The 13,429-nt window shown below is 47.1% G+C and overlaps 1 protein-coding gene across 2 annotated transcripts in view; it reads left to right on the top strand.

Moving 5' to 3' along the window:
• Positions 1–3,160: 3,160 nt before the first annotated feature.
• KANK1 (KN motif and ankyrin repeat domains 1) overlaps positions 3,161–13,429 on the top strand; it is a 205,227-nt gene continuing 194,958 nt past the window's right edge. The window contains exon 1 of one of the 2 annotated variants that reach the window (XM_080668062.1): positions 3,161–3,236. The gene's annotated coding sequence lies outside the window, so the exon portion shown is untranslated. Of the gene's footprint in view, positions 3,237–3,961; positions 4,014–13,429 lie in introns of those variants that run through there. The other variant, XM_080668063.1, reaches the window with a different exon arrangement.

The following is a 13,429-nucleotide window of genomic DNA, read 5'->3' as shown; positions in this document are numbered from 1 at the left end:
CAGTGCACGAAATCCGTGCATGGGGGGGGGTCCCCTCAGCCCAACCTGCACCCTCTCCAATCCGGGACCTCTCGGGGGATGTCCAACTGCAGTCAGACATCCCTCTCACAATCTGGGACTGCTGGCTCCTAACTGCTCACCTGCCTGCCTGCCTGATTGTCCCCAACCACCCCCCATGCCAGCCTGGTCACCCCCAACTGCTCCCCCTCCCCCCGCTGGCCTGGTTGCCCCCAACTGGCCCACTGCTGGCCTGATCACCCCACGCAGCCTGCTGTTCAGTCATTTGGTCATCCCACACTAACCCCCTGTCGGCCTTGTCACCTCATGCAGCCTGCTGTTCGGTTGTTACTGTGATGGCATCCTGGACAATTTGCATATTCCTCTATTATTAGTATAGATGCTCAACATCATTAGTCATTAGGGAAATGCAAATTAAAACCAGAAGATACCAACTCATACCTATTAGGATATAAATAATCAAAATGATAACTGTAACAACTGCTGTCAAGGATTTGGAGAAATTAGAACCCTCATAATGAGAATGTAAAATAGTATAGCCACTTTAAAAAAATTTTACTTCCTCAAAAAGTTAATTATAGAGTTACCATTTAGCCAAGACATTCTACTCCTAGATATACACTCAAATTTTACACAAAACTTGTACATGAAAGTTCATAGCAGCATTATTCATAAGAGCCAAAAAGAACAATCTAAAATGTCCATCAATGCATGCATTGGTAAATAATGGTATTGTCCATTCAAGAGAACATTATCCTATATAATAAAGAGGTAATATGCAAATTGACCCTCATGCCCTCGTGTCACAAGATGGCCACCCCCGGGGACCAGGCCTTCAGGGGAGGGCAGTTGGGGGTGATCGGCCATCAGGGGAGCAGTTAGGTGTCAATCATGCCGGCAGGGGAGTGGTTAGGGGGCAATCAGGCAGCCAGGCAGGCGAATGGTTAGGAGTCAGCAGTCCCGTATTGTGAGAGGGATGTCCGACTGCCGGTTTAGGCCCAATCCCTAAACTGGCAGTTGGACATCCCCCGAGGAGTCCCAGATTGGAGAGGGTGCAGGTTGGGCTGAGGGACACCCCCTCCAGTGCACGAACTTCATGCACTAGGCCTCTAGTTCAGATATAAAAAGGAATGAAGTACCAATGCTACAGCATGAGCGAACCCTGCAAATATTACATTAAATTTAAGAAGCCAGACCCAAAGGATGTCTATTGTATAAAATATGAGAACAGGCAAATCCATAGAGAGAGAAAGTAGATTACTGGTTATCTGGGACTGAAGGTGAGGGTGGGGGGACTGGGGAATGACTCTAATGGATTTCTTTATATTGGAGTACTGACAGTGTTCTGGAAGTGTCATCGAGTTGTAAAAGATCCTTACTTATATTTGATAAGTGGTGATGGTTGCATAACTTTGTGAATAATTGAAAATCATGGAGTTATACCTTTTAAGAGTAAGTTTATGTGAATTGTATCTCAATAGGAAAATGACTGAAAAATGAAGGTTTTTCAAATATAAATCCACTAAAAACTCTGGATCTGCCATACTTTTGATTGATTAGAGTTGCCATCATTTGAAGGCCTATGAAATAAATGCTTACTGACTGTAAGGAAGAAGAAATATAGGGGTGCAGGCACTTTGTATATGCAGGAGCCCCTCCCCACTCCCCGATTTTCCCTTCCCCACTCATCACCTTGTGAAGAAGTTTCTCTGTGTTTTTCATAGACATCTGGGGGTGGGTAGGGGGAGGTATTTTAGAAAGGACCTACTGAATCCATACACCCTGTTCTACAGATGAAGAAACAGAGGCCCAGAGGTTTATTTACTGTTACCTGGTGAGCCGGCAAACCTGCGAAGACTAAAATAAGATTTCCTGTCCCCAGTATCTTTGAGCTGCCCTTTGCCTGTCCTCATAACAGGCAGTGGCCATCAATTTCAGGAATTTGCAGGTGTGCTCTACCACGCACAGGTAGAGAAGCATTGATTTTGCCAGCTTCTTCCCCCCAGCGGCCAGCATTTCAACTTGTGGCGTTTGATGACTCTTCACTTAAACCTACTAGCAAAAAGTTGTGATGTGTGTAAGGCCCAGCTGGGCGTGCTTTCCGCGGGAGAGCTTGGGAGAGCCCCCCTCTATCTCCCTTAAGAAAATCAGTGATTAGAGAGCTGGCATTAATGGTTTTTGTCTTAGTTGGTTTTTATGTCGGTCCCCCCGTCCTGTTTATTCAAACCATCTTCAATTTGAAAGAAGACTCAAATCCAGGCCTCTTAATCCCTACTGAATCCAGTGTCAGACGTCCTAGTTCGGTAATCGGTTCCCGAGGCAGGCACTGCGTTTTCTCTGGAGTCCCCCCAACACCTGCGCCCTTCTGGACACGCATCCTCTGCTTTCCACGGAGGATTCCGTCCCGAGGCGGGGCAGCAGCGAACGCACGGAAGACACGAGGCTGGTTTGGGGAACGGCGGGAGGCTGCTGCTGCCCCAGAGACTGTCCGGCTCAGGCACCTGCAGGAGACCGCACGCTCCATAATCCCTTTCTCACCCCGGGCCAGAAAACAACCCCACAGCCTCAGAGCAAATGCTTAGCGGAGTGAAAGGCTGCAGCAAAAAGGCACAGGATGGGAGTGTTAACCTGCCTCCCCTGCGGCGTTCAGGGACGCCCCCCCCCCCCCGTCAGAGATAATAGATCTGAACTGAAGCAAGTTTCAAGGGGGCGGGGGATGGGCTATTTCCCTCCCTCGGGGGTAAAAGCAAACACACGTGGGCAGAGGAAAGTGCGGAGGGAATTCCTTGGCCTGGTTCCGGCGGTGCAGAGGCTGGTGGGCCGGGTCGGGGACCTCGGACGAGGTGAGCAGAGGTGCCTCGTGGGTTCGGTGATCTTGGGGCCGCGCGCAGGCGCACTGAGGCCGCTGCCGGCCGGTCCCGGGGTACAAAGCGCTCGCAGAGCCGGGGTTCCCGCATGGGGCTCCCTCCCGCCGAGCTCCGGGACGCAGCCACAGGCATTCCTCACCCGGCGTCTGAGATTGACTAGCCTCCCCCCGACTTCTTCGCCATGGCCGCGTTTGCAGGGCTGGGTGGCTACCGAGCGTTTCGGTGTTTAATTCTGGCGCTGGGCAGCGGGTCGGCTCCGCCCCCTCCGCCCCGCCCTCCTCCGAGGTCCCGGAGCCGGCGGAGCCCGGGAGCGGCGCGCCCGGCTCGGCAGGACAGGAGGAGCGCCCGGAGGTGAGTGCAGCCGGGGACTAGCTGCGCCCTTTTCCCCGCGGGGTGGGCGCGGGCCACCCGGGCTCCGACTTCTGCGCCGGCCCGGCCTCCGCCCAACTGGGGAAAGTTGGCGCGCGCCGGGGGCGCACGGCGGCCGTGGCGGGGGCGGAGGGCAGCCCCGCGGATCCCTCTCGCTGGTTCACTGGGCAGCCCCAGAGCGGGCCTAGGGACGGGGTCGCCGGGGTTTGGCGCTCGCTGCGCCGCGAGGCTGGGTCCGTGTGGTAGGGGGGCGCCTGGCTCCCGGCAGCGGGAAAGTCCGGCCGGAGCGCACGGCCTTTTGATGCCCCCCGGGCCCTTTAATCCGCTCGGGATGGGATGGGAGATCCTCTCCGAGACGTCTCCCCGAGAAGTTCTCTGCTCCACGGGAGGGCAGGCGGTCGACCTCTTAATCTCTGTTCCGGAGCGGCAGGTGGCCTCGAGTCGCCCTCAGCCGACTCGGAGATGACTCGGGCCGCGGTCGGAGGGGCCGGGAGGTGGGGGAGGGGTGTGGGAACTCGGCCTCGGGCCCGCGGAACTCGGTCAGGACGGCGTGGGCTTCTGGTGAATCCGCAACGTCAGGTCGAGGGAGGGTGCGCGTGCTTTTGAGCGGGCCTGGCCCCCGAACGCCCCCTCTAACGCCGCGTAGGCAGACACGCAGGGAATGCTGCGCTCAGCAGCCACCTCCCCCCTCCCCGCTCATCCTCTCCGCCCGGTCCGCGTGGAACTCTCCGAGGCCACTCTCCGCAGTGAGTCCCGCAGGTCAGCCAGAGCGCTGCTGCGCCGGGGTGACTGGGTGAGGGCTTTGGCCGAGTTATCAGGAAAAACAACTTATGGCGTCCCCCAGTGCTCGCTCTCTGCACATAGTCTCCTCGGAGGTTCATCTTGTATCAATGAAATGTTGTATTAGGACGAGAGCGCTAGACTAACTAGGGAGGTTCATCATGCAGGTCTGTCATTGTGCAGTTTCTTGCCTCACTTTCATCCACTCCCCCCCTCTCGCCCCCTACCTCTGAGCTGGATTGAAATCAGAGCCGGTTTTATCATTTTTAATTCATGAGTTTATTCAATTTGATTTTTAGGAGGTACTTAGCACTTTACCTGTTAGTGTTCTTTTATTTTTTCCTAAAAAAGTTGGGCACTCATCCACCTTTAATTTATTTAAAAAAATGAGATATAATAAACATGCCATAAACTTACCCTTTTAAAGTGTACAATTTAGGGTCTTTTAGTATATTCACAAAGTTATGCAGTCATCATTACTACCTAATTCCAGACATTTTCCAAAAAGAAACCTTATACCCATTAGCAGTTATCCATTAGCAGTCACTCGCCATTTCTCCTCCCCAGCCTAGTACTCCCTCATTTTAAGGAGAAGTTTTCCCAAGATAGAGATTGAGCAAACTGAGAAGTTACCTTCAGTCCTTTTCCACTTAACAGATTTGGGGAAAGGTGCTGCTGCTGAGGCAGTGCGAGAAAAATTAAGTAAGGGCTGTCCTATGTCAACATTAAAATGTCTAAGGAGCCTGGCAAGCGTGGCTCAGAGGTTGAGGAGGACCTTTGAACCAGGAGGCCATGGTTCCATTCCCTCTCAGGCCACATGCCCAGGTTGCTCACGTGCTCCGCCACTTGGAGGAGGCAGCCGATCAATGATTCTCTCTCATCAATGATGTTTCTATCTCCCTTCCTCTCTCTGACATCAATAAACATATATTTAAAAAAAAATGTGTAAGGATGGAGGAGAATCCCCTAGGGGAGGAGTGAATGCCTCCTTTAAGGACACACAAATTAGCCCTGGACGTTGTGGCTTAGTTGTCCCATTAATTGGTTCAATTCCAGGTCAGGGCACATACCCAGGTTGCTGGTTCCTTTCCCAGTCTAGGTGGGTATTGGAGGCACCAATTGATATTTCTCACATTGATGTTTCTTTCTCCTCTCTCTCTTCCCCTCTCTCTAAACGAGAGTGCAGAAAGTGTTGCTTTGGGACACTTTCTGCACTCTAGTTTGCCAAGTCCACAGATCACTCTAGTTGAGGTTCTGCCTCAGCCAGAGTGAGCTGGGGGGGGGGGGGGGGCGGGGAGGGGGGAGATGATAGAGGGGAAAAAGGGACTGCAAATTTAAAAATAGTTTTGTTTTAAATCATCCAAAATGGCCCCAAAGAAAGGAATCACAGGCAAAAGGCCAGTAGAAGAGGTTCATTTCGTGAGTATCAACGTTTACTCACAGATAGTCACATGAACTAAACTGCTCATGCATTAATCCCCTAGTCCAGGGCGGAGGAGGAGGATGGGAAAGGGTCTAGTTAAAGGAAATTCAAGGAATGGGGGAGGGGGCAGGAGTCTGGCTGAAAGAAGAGTGTTGTGGGAGACCAGGCCCATTAAAATGGAGTATCTGTGAGATGAGACAGCCAAAGGAATTCAGAGACAGCCAAAGGGATCTCAGTAAAAAGTTAACATATATTTTACTCAGGCATTTGTTGGATTATTTGTGCATGCTTTTAAAAAATCACATTTTGAAGCTAGGTAAATTACGCAACAGCCACCATCCTTCTCTTCTGCTCTCCAGTCAAATAAAGAAGCCAACTGGTTTCAAATGTTACAGGAAATTTTTTGCCTCATGTGTGGGTGGCTTGGCTTATGTGTTCTCTATTTTTTTTAAAGTGTAATTTACAAAATTGAACTATAACATACAATATGACAAATATTTACAAAATGAACATAAACTTATAACTAGCACCAAGATCCAGGAACAGAACATTGTGTTCTGCCTTATTGCAGAAGGCCCCTCATGCTCCTTTCCAATCACTATCCCCAAGGGATAGTCTAACCATAGATTAGTTTTGCCTAATAATCCGAAAGAAGTGACTATATATTGTTCCTTTTTCTCAACATTGTTTATGGCTATCTACAATAATAAAAGCATAATATTCTAATTAGACTGACAGCTGAACGACCTTTTGGATGTCATTTTGGACAAAGCCGTGAAGGCAGGGGCCGAGGCAGAGGTGGTTAGGGGCGATCAGGCAGGCAGGCGAGCAGTTAGGGGCAATCAGGCAGGCAGGTGAGTGGTTAGGGGTGATCAGGCAGGCAGGCAGGCCAGCAGTTAGGAGCCAGTGGTCCCGGATTGTGAGATGGATGTCCGACTGCCAGTTTAGGCCCGATCCTGCAGGGCCCTTAGGGGTCCCGGATTGCGAAAGGGTGCAGGCTGGGCTGAGGGACACCCCCCCCCCCCCCCCCGCTCCCTGTGCACGAATTTCATGCACTGGGCCTCTAGTAGTTCAATAATTATCATTGCTGGCCAATACTCCATTGTGTAATTCTACCCCGATTTATTTATCCATTCTAGGGTTGATGGGCATTGAGTCATTTACAAATTTTGTCGTTGGTGAATTGTGTGACTGAACATTCTAGTATATGTCTTGATATACATGTACACATTTGTATGTGTATTGGGAATGTCCTCAGGAGTAGAATTGCTGAGTTCTAGTGTTCAGTTTAGCATATATTGCTAAACAGATTGCAATATAGTTTATACTTCAACCAGCAGTGCATGTGAGTTTTGTCCTACCCCCCCCCCTTTTTAAGATTTTTAAATTGATTTTTAGAGAGAGAGAGGATGGGAGGGGGAAGAGAGAGATGTGAGAAACATCACTAGATCAGCTGCCTCCTGCATGCCCCCTACCAGGGATTGAACCTGCAACCCAGGCATGTACCCTGATTGGCAATCGAACCAGCAATCTTTCAGTGCATGGGAGACGCCCAACCAACTGAGCCACACAGGCCAGGGCTGTCGCATCCTTTTTTAAATTGCAAAAGTAGTAGACTTAAGGAGATTTTGGCAAAGGGACAAAAGGTGGCCCATATTAATCGGTCTCAGCACACTGATTATATCTGTTGTGTTCGATTCCAGTGCTTTTCCATGTCTGTTCATACTTTTATGGAGTTAATAATCCTAATATTCAATTTTGTATGTTGTTTGTATCTTAACACTATATCTTAATGTTTCTCCAGTCTTTATGACTTCTAATTCCTATACAAGTCCACAATGTCATGGTTATGTTTTCATTCAATAATTTACCCAACATTGGAAATGTTGTTAAATTTTGTAGTATTACTGGTATATAGGGTGGGGCAAAAGTAGTTTTACAGTTGTATGTGAAACAGCTTATTCTTGTATTATTATTTATTAATTATTGTATTTTCTTTTTTTTAAATCTTCATCTGAGGATATGTTGTATTGATTTGAGAGAGAGAAGAGAGAGCGGGAGAAAGGGAGAGAGGGGAAGGGAGAGGGGAGGGAGAGGAAGGGAGGGAAAGAGAGAGGAAAAGAGACATAGAAACATTGGCAAGAGACAAATATCATGGATTAGCTGCCTCTTGCATGCCCCATACTGGTAATTGAGCCGGCAACTTGGGCATGTGCACAGCCCGGGCTTGTGACTGCTGAACGAGCCTGGAGATCTTTGTGGAAATGTAGCTCTGGACCCAGACTTTGGGTTCCTAGGTCAATGCTCAACCACTGAGCCACACCAGCCGGTGACCCTGATATCTTCTTGATAAATAGTGTAAATGTGACTTTGTTGTAATCTCATTTACTAATCACGTAGTATTTTTCTTTATAGGATGCTTTTTGCAAAGGTACGAAGCTAGGAGCTTTAGGTGATATAAGAATCATACCATGAAATATGATCAGAAATGCTGTATAAAAATTAACAATACCACTTAGGCAGAATTCTTATATGTGACATAGGAGTGTTTAGTTTACTTAACAGATACGGAATGCTTGTATGAGTTCTGAGTCAAAAGAGGCCTTTCTTGCCTGGTCGGTTAAGATTGGCTTCCATAAACAGTAAGACTTGAGCTGAGCTTTAAAGAGGTCTTTAGAAAGTGGGGTGGGAGCAGTCGGGGAGAGGTCAAGGGGGGAAAAAGGAGACATATGTAATACTTTAAACAATAAAGAATTTAAATTTAAAAGAAAAAGGAAGTGGCTAGGGAGCAGGTATCTTTAAAGAAAAGAGACCACTGAGCCATCTCAAGGGGAGAGATTAACGGTTCATAGACTCTGGACCATGGGGTTGCTGCTGTTTCCTGGCCATTCTTTGTCTGGAAGATATTGAAGATAAACTAATATAAAGGTAGAAGAAATGTTTAGAGCAAAGAATCTCACAGAGTTCATAGCAAGTGAGGAGATAGATACAGAATTGTAGTAGGAGTCAGAAGGATGGAAATACCTGATGTACATGGCTCATTCTGGAAATGCAGGGGGTGGAGAAATTCATGCTGAGAGGAGAGATTTGGGTGATGTGTAGGGACCTTGGGCCTTGAAAACTGTACAGGTGGAGAGTAAAGAGCACTGCCAGTTAGGTAGGCTTTGAAGAAACAAGGCAGCCCAGCAGTGCTTGACGTGTCGGAAGTGTGGTCAGTCACATGCTTGGAGACCCAGGTAAGCGCACTTTGAGGCGATGCCTTTATCCAGGGGCTTGTGACTGCTGAATGAGCCTGGTGATCTTTGTGGAAACGCAGCTCTGGACCCAGCCTGACTGGTTTGAATCTAGGTTCTGCCATTTGATGTGTGATCTTGGTACAGTTACTGACCCTGTCTGTGCCTTAATTTCCCATGTCTAAAATGGGCAAAATAAAGTCACCCCCCTCTCATGGGATTATTTTGAGGGTTAAATGAGTTAAAACACATAGAGTGTTTAGAAGACTGCCTGATACACAGTATGTGCTAAGCATGTTCACTCTTGTTCCTTTAATTTTTAAAAATCTTCCCCCCGCTTTATTGAGGTATAATTAACAAAATTGTAAGATATTTAAAGTTGTGCATCATGATGATTTGATATATGTACACTTTTAGTTAACACATCATCAATATATGTATTTTGTGTGTGTTAGAAGCATTTAAGTTCTACTGTCTTAGCAAATTTCAGTTATATAATACCTTGTTATTAAATTTCCGAAGTCATGTTTGCACATTGTAAGAATGCAAAAAAACAAAGAAGGATTTAAAATGAAAACGAAATCCATCACTCTGATCCTAGTTCAGAGTATAGTCTCTTTTCAGGTGTCTTAACTGTCGACTATGTTTTTAGGTCTTCCGGTGGTTATCATTGAACAAATGACCTTGACATCTAGTGGCTTAAACGATTGTTTCATGCTAGTATGGATTCAGGCAGGGCTTGGCTGGGTGCCTTTGCTCTGCATGATGTCTGAGGTTCCTGTGGCACTTAGCTCGTGAATGGGCCGGTCTGGGTCTAAGAAGGCTTTAGGCTGGGCTCAGTGTTGACTATTGACATACATATGATAAGTTAAGCATGGTGGCCCTAGATGTCAGATTACTTACATGGCCACCAGATTCCTCCATGTATAGTCATGCCCCACATAATGCAGGGGTGGGAGCGTCTGGCCTGTGGGCTGCATAAGGCCTGCGAAATTATTTGGTCTTGCCCTGCCAAGACATTAGGGGTGAGTTAATTAAATGTTTGACCAAATATAGCAGGCTAATTTTTAAGTTGATAATTTTGTATGGCCCAGGAATGATGTTATAAATATCCAAATGGCCCTTGGCAGAAAAACGGTTCCCTACCCCTGACATAATGTAATGATGGGGGTGCAGTCTGCTGGGTGATTTTGTTGTTGTGCAAACATCAAAGAGTGTACTTCACAAACATAGATGGTATAGCCTACTACACACCTAGACTGTTGTTCCTAGGCTACAAACACTTGAACAGCATGTTACTGTACAAAGCACAAGATTAGATCAAGCACATGAGAAAGTGATGCAATCGAGACGAAGTATGAGGCTGCTGGCTGCGTAACACGGCATAGTTTTACAGCAAACTTTCTTTTGAAAAAAATATATATTTTATTGATTTCAGAGAGGAAGGGAGAGGGAGAAAGAGAAACATCAATGAGAATCATTGATTGGCTGCCTCCTGCACGCCCCCTACTGGGGATCAAGCCTGCAACCCAGGCATGTGCCCTTGACCAGAATCGAACCCGGGACGACCCTCGAGTCCTCAGGCCGACGCTCTCTTCACTGAGCCAAACCGGCTAGGGCGCAAACTTTCTTTTAAAAATCCCTACCTGAGTATATGTTTTTATCGATTTTGGAGAGAGAGAGAGGAAGGGAAAGAAAGAGAGAGAGAAACATTGATGTGAGAGAGAAACATTGATTGGCTGTCTCCTGTATGTGCCCCATCCAGGGACTGAACCTGCAACCTGGGTATGTGCCCTGACCGGGAATGGAATCTGAAACCATTTCTGTGCATGGGATGACACCCAGCATACCTTTTTAATAAGTAGGAAAAGTACACTCTAAAATAGTAATGAAAAATGTAGTATATTAATATATAAACCAGGAACAGAGCCATTTATTATCATTATCAGTGTTATGTACTATACAGAGTTATATGTGCTATTTTTTCATATGATGGGCAACACAATAGGTTTGTTTACACCAGCATCACCGCAAACACATGAATAATGCATTGCGCTATAACTTTATGATGGTTATGATATCACTAGGTGATAAGAAACTTTCAGCTCCATTATAACCTTCGGGGACCACCACCGAATATGTGATGGGTGCTGACTGAAACATCGTTATGCAGTGAATGACTATTTATCAGGGTTCGGTAGAGAAACAGAACCATAGGATGTGTATATGTTTATAAGGAATTGGTTCACGTGATTATAGAGGCTGACAAGTCCAAAATCTGCCATGTGGGCTCCCAAATGGGAGGCTCAGGAGGGCCAGTGATGAAGACCAAAGGCTGTCTGCTGGAGAATTCCTCTTGCTTGGGGAGGCCCATTTTTGTGTCCTCATCAGGCTTCATCTGATTAGATGAGGCCCACCCAGATTACGGAGGGCAATCTGCTTTACCCAAAGTTCAGCGATTAAAATGTTGATCTCGTTCCAAACACCCTTCATGTTGACACATACAGGGAATGCGAGCTGTGGGCACCTCACCTGAACCGGTTGGGAGCTTTGTGGCCTTTTATGACCGCGCCTCGGAAGTTACGTGACTTCCCTTTTACCAAGCTCTGTTGGTTGGAGCAGTCACAAAGCCTGCTCAGACTCAAGGGGAGGGAACACAGACCCTCCACTTGATGAGAAGAACATCAAGGAATTTGCAGCCTTCATGTTAAACTGCCACAGTCTATACTACTTGATTTTGCAAATTTGACAGTAGCTGTCAATTCCCTGTTAAGGGGGTTATATTACCTCTCCCCTCTCTTCCTCTGCCCTCTGCCTTCCAGTACAGTATTTATTAGATACCCTCTTATTTTTATCTTATTATAGATTTTCCTTTTTTTTTTTTTTTAGTTACCTTTATAATTTTCAGTAAAGTATTTTATACTCGACAAGGCCATGGAGAGGTGGAAACTCAGGTTTGTTGGCGTATTCACGTGTGTGTGTGTGTGTGTGTGTGTGTGTGTGTGTGTGTGTGTGTGTGTGTATCTTGTGTTTGGGAGGGGCACTGAAGGAGAAAACAGAACTGTCCTGAGTAGGGGAAGCCTGACAATGAGGCTCTTATTAAAACACTCCAGCCACTAGACATGTGAATTGCCTGTGAGTATGTACTCTGCGTGAGCATAGCAGGTGACTCAATCCATGCTCTTTTCATTACAGAAGCAATCAGTTAATTGGAAACTGTTATATATTTCAAAGTGTCAGGAAGCCTGTAGCTCTGTTGGGTTTTTTGTTTTGTTTTAAATCCATTTAGTTAATGGAATTGAGCAATGGGGCTTAGTTTAACTCCCAGAAGACATTCTAATCCCCCTTTTTATAATTATCTGGTCCCCTGAGAAGCACACAAGAACCTCAGTTCTTGTTGGTTTACCTTTTTTATTTTTATTTTTTAGAGACAAATGGTTTATTTGGTAACAAGGGGTGAAAAAGGAAGTCTTCCTTCTTTTTTCTTTTTCTCTGCCTGGTGACTGCAAGAGCCAAATGACTAGCAACATATAAGAATTCCCTTGCAATCCTTGATCTTTTGCAGAAATGCAAAGATGCCTGAGTCATATGACTTGCAGTTATTATTTTCTAGACAGAGTGCCAGCTGTTGTGCTTTCCAGTATATCAGCAGTTGCTACATTTTCCTCCCTGTCTTCCGGTTTCATGGCAGGAAACAGTACTTCCTTGATTTTACTGGTGTTGGGGTCTGTGAGAAACATGGTGACTCGGTGGATGCCCGCGCCCCAGCCAGCTGTGGGGGGCAGCCCTTGACATCTGTGAACATGGCCTCATCATCGCCAGTGGCCTGGCCTTGGCCTGTTCTTCAAAAAAGCTGCCGCTGCCCCATGGGTCATTCAGCTCCTGTAGGCGTTGCATAGTTTCTTCTTTGTGACAAACAGCTCAAAGTGCTCAGTCGGACCCTCTTCAGAGCAGTGCCATTTTTTTTGGCCAAAGGGCTCATTATCTGGGGGTGATCACAGATGAATATAAGATTGATGTATGTCACTTCCAAGCTTATCTGGGAGCCTGGCTGTGGTCCCAGGTAGAGGACATTCCAAAGCTTTTGCCACACAGATATTATCGAGAATTTTGCTAGTTTCTTCAGTTTCAAAGAGGTTCTGGCAGCTTCACCCCCAGGGCTTTCTCAAATTCTTCTATCATGCCGATTCTCCTCTCCAGAAGAGTGGGGTGGAGTGAGTCTCCTAGGCTTGGCCTTCCAGGCCATCTGGATGGTAGTGACCTTGTAGCTGCGTGACGTGCTTCACCATTCCTGAAATCTGTGAGCCGGAGGTCCTGTGTGGGTTCTTGACTTTGTGCAGGGTAAGAGTCCAGGTGACTTTCAGAGGATGTTTATTAAAGCTGGGGACCAGAAACAAGGAAGGGCCTAGGATAGAAGAAGCAACCTGTGAGGGACTGACTAGGTGGGGAGATGAGCGTAGGCTGGGCTGCTTTGTCTCAGTAAGAAGTCAGAGAAAAGGGGGTCTTGGGGACAGGGGTTTAGCCACTGCCCATTGCTTCCTGGTTGCAAGCCTTGTAGGGTCCCTTAGAGTTTAGGAGATGCATACCTGTGGGGGAGGGAGGGGGACAGGGAAAGGCATGGATATGATCCTGGGAGGGAGGGCATGCTGGGAGCTGGGACCTTTGTGGGGTTTTTGTTGTTGTTGTTGTTTTAAAGATTTTTAAAATTGATTTTTAGAGAGAGGAAGGGGGAGAGAGAA

Source organism: Plecotus auritus, assembly GCF_963455305.1.
Source record: "Plecotus auritus genome assembly, chromosome: 5".
Taxonomy (NCBI): domain Eukaryota; kingdom Metazoa; phylum Chordata; class Mammalia; order Chiroptera; family Vespertilionidae; genus Plecotus; species Plecotus auritus.
Note: the sequence above shows the minus strand (reverse complement) of the source record. Positions and strands in the feature narration are given on the sequence as shown.